This window comes from Rana temporaria, chromosome 13 (genome assembly GCF_905171775.1).
Source record: "Rana temporaria chromosome 13, aRanTem1.1, whole genome shotgun sequence".
NCBI lineage: Eukaryota > Metazoa > Chordata > Amphibia > Anura > Ranidae > Rana > Rana temporaria.
Genome location: NC_053501.1, coordinates 91235185 through 91241848, shown reverse-complemented (window position 1 = coordinate 91241848; position 6664 = coordinate 91235185). Strand labels below are relative to the sequence as shown.

At 33.5% G+C, this 6664-nt stretch overlaps 1 long non-coding RNA gene across 1 annotated transcript; it reads right to left on the bottom strand.

Moving 5' to 3' along the window:
* Window positions 1–287: 287 nt before the first annotated feature.
* On the bottom strand, window positions 288–6281 carry LOC120920938. Its single transcript, XR_005744808.1, has 2 exons — window positions 5042–6281; window positions 288–1141 (listed from the first exon to the last, which is right to left on the bottom strand). It is a non-coding gene; the product is annotated as an uncharacterized LOC120920938 (long non-coding RNA).
* Between the last annotated feature and the right edge of the window lie 383 nt (window positions 6282–6664).

Here is a 6664-nt window from a genome sequence, read left to right as displayed (position 1 = left end):
TGCATGAACCAGCGCAGCGCACATAGCTTAGTAAATCAGGCCCTATGTGTATACTTATCTGTTAGCCTGCTGACCTCCTGAACTCATGTCAAATTTGGACATAGTAGAACAACTGCCTGACATTCAAATCTTATGTCATTCTCAAATTGGCTATCCGTAATGCTCAGTTTTGGATAGAAGAATTATGTCATATCAATTGATCAAGGTCATTCATTCATACCTAATTATTATGATTAATCATAAATCAAAATATGTTTTGCAAGCTTGCCATGAATTGCCGAATTATGAATTTGGAATAATATTCTAACAATCCCCCCTGAATTATGATTAATCATACTAAATCATTTAATACACACATACATACATTCATATCTCATTTTCTCCACCTTGTATCAAACGATTGGACACGATATTCCTCAGAACTGAAGCAACTAGAAATTTTCCTTTTCCTAAATGCTTTACTCTTTACTTTTAACTCTTCTTAGATCTATCTAATCAAAATCTTACCAGAAATAATGGTATAGATTTTAAAAATGTATAACATAATGATGACTAATATCAATAATTATTAATATTAATAATAATAATAATAATAATGAAAATTATTATTATTAAAATAAGTAAATAATGCAATAATATATTTCCATATATGTGCTCAAATAATATTTTAGCTCTTTGGAAATATACTTTATACTCTATTAATGATATCTTTCTTAAGTTATGAACAAAAAATGTTCTATTAACTAGAATGAGTGTGCTAACATTCAATATGTGAATAAATAAAAATAAATAAAAATAATAATCCTAACTTCATGTGAACATTAATATCATAATAATTGGATAATCAAAAAATGTATATGTATATGTGAACAAATGTTTCAGTCCTAAATTGTTTATCTATAGTAGATAGATAAAGTTCCTTCCGATTAATGTTTCTTCATGAAATGTCTTTAAAATTTCTTCAAGTTCCATTAGGTTAGAAAAACCTTGATGAATAAGATAAAATAGTTCATAAATATGAAATATAAATCTTTTGTCAAATATTCTTCCAAAAAGGATCTCTTCTTTTAACTTCAAATTTCTCTTTGCTCTTTATAGAAGTTTGTTATCCTCCATATTTGTTTGATTGTAGATGCCATATCTGTAAAAGAGAGGCAGTATCATTACTCAGGAATAAAATATTTATATTAATTCTTGTACATTTTCATATTTTTTCAACAAATATTAAAACATTATGAGACAATAACTTTGTGAATTTGCTAAAACTATATGTGAAATACTATCTCATATTTTATTCAAAGAGATTTTCTGTGTGACTATGTACTTCTATGTACCTCTATGTACTTCTATGTACTTCCTTATCCTGTCTAAAAATTACCTAAATTATAACATATATGTACTGTGAAATTTAGATATGTCAGGACGCAATATTTCATTTTTCGGTCATGATACAAATTCTATTTCTAACGAACAAAGTTAGATTTCATATCACCCCAGAGATGACAATGGACTATGCCTTTGTTCTCACCTCTAAACGATTAGAAATATGCGTAACTGTATTCTGTGTTGGAGTTCTTACTTTAGTGTCAGAGTGTTCTGCAAGTACTTCAATGCATTTCTCAGCTCTTACGCTGGAAATCTGAGATAAAGACTTCTCAGCTACAGCTGTATAAACATGTGCTGGTGTAAATTTCTGTAGATGTCTTTCGTTCCCATCTATCTGAATGTGTATTTGTAATAAAGCTCTGAACCATAAAGGATATATTTTCTTAATTTCACTAAAATTACCTTCCTCAAAAATACCTTTTAATGAACAGTCAGGTGTCCGTACAATGGTTTTGTTTGATTTTACTATGCTCTCTGTAACTTTAATTGCATAGTAAACACTTAGAAGTTGCTTCACACCTGGCGCAAAAGTTTTTTCCAAAAATGATAAAACTCTGGAGAAATAGGCAATTATTTTCTCCTTACCTTCCTGTAACTGAAACAATGTTACTGAGATGGCATTCTCAGATACATGAGTTTTCAAAACAAACGATGTTTCAGGACAAACCTCTATTGTACTTAATGCTGGAGCATTCTGCAAATCTTTTTTCAACACTTCAAAAGCATTTTTCTCATTTGGACCCCACTGGTCAACTATATTACCTTTATTCCTTAAAAGTTTATATAGTGGATTAACTTTTCTGCGAAACAATGTACAAACTCTTTGCAATAATTTATTTTATGCAAAAATTTATGCAATGCCTTGTAAGTTGTTGGAGTTGGGATAACAGTAATATCCCTAACTGTTTCTTGCAACAATTGTATCTTTCCTTGACTAATTTGCATGTGAAGGAATTTCACTTGACTTTTCATCAGCTGAACTTTTGTTGTGTTTAATTTTAAACCTTCAGCTTGTAACATCATAAACAATTCAGACAAAAGAGCCATATGTTCATCGATATTCTGAGTACTCAGCAAAATCGTATCCACGTGCTGACAAATGCAATCTGGCCTAGAAAATTTAGAAAGTATTGTTGCTATAGTTTCATGAACTATACCATCACCAATACCTAGATCAGGTATTAATCGAGTGAACGTATAAGTCTCTTTCCTGAATGTGAACGCAAGTTTGTATTGACAACTTTTAGTTAAAGGAATGGAAAAATGGCTACCAGCGATTTCTAGTACAGAAAACACTTTGTTCTCAACATTCAAATGTAATTTTATGTTAGATTTATCAGGAAGAACTGGGCTATTTGTGATTTGTTTATCCAATGTTCTTACGTCAACTGATAAAGAATATGAATTATCAATATTTTTGATAGGCCAAATACAGTTATTTACCACTGATTTAGCTTTCTTTACAATTCCAAGTTGTACAAATTCTTGAATAATATCAGAAAGTGGACCAATTGATTCTGGTGGTAACTCACTCTGATCAAGAGGTTCTGGATCCTTTCCTTCAATATTTAATTCGGCACTTTTCAAAGTTCCAAAGTCATTTTTGAACTTTGACCACAAACTTGGAAAAGATTGTACCACTTCCTTTAAAGCACAATTTTCATCAATATCAGGCCACTTTTGTTCTGTAGACATATTGGTAACAGAACCAACATTACTGTATACAGAGGGATCAATCAGCACTGATTTGGGCCTAGATGGATCTTTCCAAATACTTTTATTAGCCAAATCAATCACCCACTTTTGTTTATTGATAACATCAATGCCAAGTATATTCTCTGCTTCGTGACAGACCCAAATGTTAATATTAGTTTTCACTAATCCAGGTACTTCAAATGTTACATTGGATACCTGTCTAGCAGTGGAATTACCTGTATTATTAAAACCCACTATATTACACATAGGAGAATTTGGTTTCACAGGTATGTTTTCTTTGATAAGGGTAATCTCAGATCCACTGTCTAAGAGACAATTAATATGTTTACCATTTATCAAACATTGTAAATATGGCCTCCCATTCTCATCCAAAACAATTGGTGCTACATATTGTAATGGCAGAGAAATTGAATCCGGGTGTGATTCTATTTTTGGCAATGGCAATAAACCTTCTTTTTCAGTGACAGCTCCTTTTGCCATATTGTCTGAACTACTGTGAACAGTCAAATTACTGATCTGTTTGACATCAGTGTCATAAGGCAATTCAGTCAAAATGTTATCTTGACATGAAAAATCAGGTTGCACAAAAGCTGATTTTTCATACTCCATATCTTTAGTTCTTATTTGTAAGTCACTCTTAAACTTAAAGCAATGTTTTTTCATATGGCCAAATCCATGACAGTAAAAACACATCATGGGGTCGTCTCCTTGACTCACTTGACTGCACCTGTCCTTGTCATTCCTGCTAAGACCTGTCGTTTCTAACACGTCTGTAGCCTGACTATTTTTGTCACATTGAATAATAGAAACCTCGTGTGCGAGACTGCTTTGATTCAATTGTCTCCTAATTTTGTCAATGAAACTTACTATAGCATTTAAATTTTGACGTTCCTGTACTATGGCCACTGAAGTTGGGTCAAGGTATTTAAATTTTTTTATGAAAGCCATTTTTAAACCTGGGTCAGTTTCATCATCTACTCCAAATATCATTTCATAAACCTTGCAAAATCTTGTTTTAAACCAAAATGGATCTTCTTCTGCAGTAGTCTGTAATAGATCTAGCATTTCTATGGTCGGTTTTTGTTCACCGGTCATACATAGCAATAATAGTCGCAATCTATCTGTGGCGTCATTTTGACCTTCATCATCACTAACAAGTGAATGGATTCGTTTAGCAAAATTAACAGGAATCCACAACTGAAAAATGTAATTGCGTTGATCGTTTGAAAGATTAAAACGATCTGCAAACATTTCAAATAAATCCCAATTAGAAAATACAGTAGCCTCAACGTCATAAATAGGAAAGTCTTTTAGAACCTTCATCAACTGATCATGAATTTGCAATTTAAGTTTTGCAGTCCTACATAATAAGTTTTTATGTTTCATTTCCATTTCATCAGTAGCATCAACATTCTCTATTTCCGAACTTTCCGGAAAATAAGATTGTAGCTTTGACTTGGTTTCAACCTTTTTGTCATCTGTATTTATTACAGCAATCTGTCTACTGTCATTTTGCAACTCTGGCAAAATAATTTTTTTAGATTTCTCTATTTGTTCCTCAAGATTCTCTATGTAATTACACAAAATCTCACAGTTAGAACAACTGAGAGCATCCTGGGACACATTTTCATGTATTCCTGTGTTCTGTACATTATTTGTCTCTGTCTGGTTTAGTGTACACACATTTTTGGCAGGTAAAATATCAATAATCATCTTATTAAATATTCTTACCAATTTCAATACATTACTTATTTTCTTACGTAATTTATTCACAGTAAACCTGGATTTGTCTATCTGGACATTGGAATTTAAGCATTCTTGGTACATATACAACCACAAGTGACTGTCATTTGGATAAAAACACACATCTTTAAATTCTAGCTTACTATCTCTAGCTATTTCATCTATAAAATTCATAATTTTTTTTTTTTTTACTCACCGTTATTAGAAGGATTTCTCGTCATCAACCGGCTGTTACTGGACTGTTGTCCACATCTGACGCGACACAAACGCCTCTTGCTTGATAGGTTCTGAACCATCTTTTTTCTCGAGACTTGAATATTCGCAAAGACTGCGCCAATCTCTCCCCCCCTCATCAAGGGTCGAGATTTCCGTAAAAATAGAGATAAGACAGTACTTTCTTTGGCTCGCCACTGTAAGAATGTAAAATTAATAACTAATATTCTTATAGCTTCAAGGGCGTATCTGAATGAAGATCATTCATAGTCAGGTTGATTTGAAAATAACGTGTGAGTTTATTGTCACACAGGTGGCATCACAAACACAATGAAAAATAGTATAAAGTTCAGTTTAGCGTAGATGAAAATATCTGGAATTGGATCGATAGTATTGTAGCAAGCTTATGAAAGCATGTGAGCTGCCTTCAAGCCATTTTGTCTCAGAGATTTTCCAAAGTGAAGCAGGAAATGACGTTCTTAGACTTCTGGCTTCAGCTGTTCTCCTTGTCAATATGTCAGTATGTCAGTGTTGTCTTTCAAAGAGGGTGTGAATGAGAGTGTCTTAGTTTAAGTGTGTATCAGTGTGTCATGTAAGTGTGTGGTGCAAATGTGTCCAGCCTTCTTTAAAGCAAAGCTTAAATATATGTTACAAGTGAACGTCATGACCTCATACGGCCCAGGCTTAGACCCTTGTATGGCAAATATTAATATCTGCTAGGTTCAGCAATATGAAGATCTTAGCACAGAGTCGTATGGAGTTTGATTGACAGGCACACATGTGACACTCTATACTTAGAATATACTGAGTGGTGTGCAGATGATGCAATGTCATAAAACCTATATTATCAGCTATAAAGCTATAACTTCATTAAGTAACTATATACTAATACATATTAGTATGACTAAGACTTCACTTAAACTAGCTCTAAATAATTAAACAACAATATCAAATAAATAGCTAAGTTATGGATTATCTGCTTTAACTTTAAAGCATGTAAAAACATGTCAGCTCTGACACATGAACTCTATGTGTATACTTATCTGTTAGCCTGCTGACCTCCTGAACTCATGTCAAATTTGGACATAGTAGAACAACTGCCTGACATTCAAATCTTATGTCATTCTCAAATTGGCTATCCGTAATGCTCAGTTTTGGATAGAAGAATTATGTCATATCAATTGATCAAGGTCATTCATTCATACCTAATTATTATGATTAATCATAAATCAAAATATGTTTTGCAAGCTTGCCATGAATTGCCGAATTATGAATTTGGAATAATATTCTAACAGTCGGCAAGTGGTTAAGGCCCCTTTCACACGGGGCAGTGGAGGTGCAATGGCGGCAGTATAGCACCACTAAAAATAGCGGCGCTACACCGTCGGAATTGCACCGGGATTCGGCCGCTAGCCGTGCGGTAAAAACCCCAGTTAACGGCCAAAAAAGGGTTAATACCGCCCCCGCAATGCGCTTCTGCAGGCATTATTACCGCGGTTTCCCATTGTTTTAAATGGGAAGGAGCGGTATACACAACGCTTCTCTCACCGCTCCAAAGATGCTGCTTGCAGGAGATTTTTTCCTCTCCTGTCAGTGCATCGCCTCA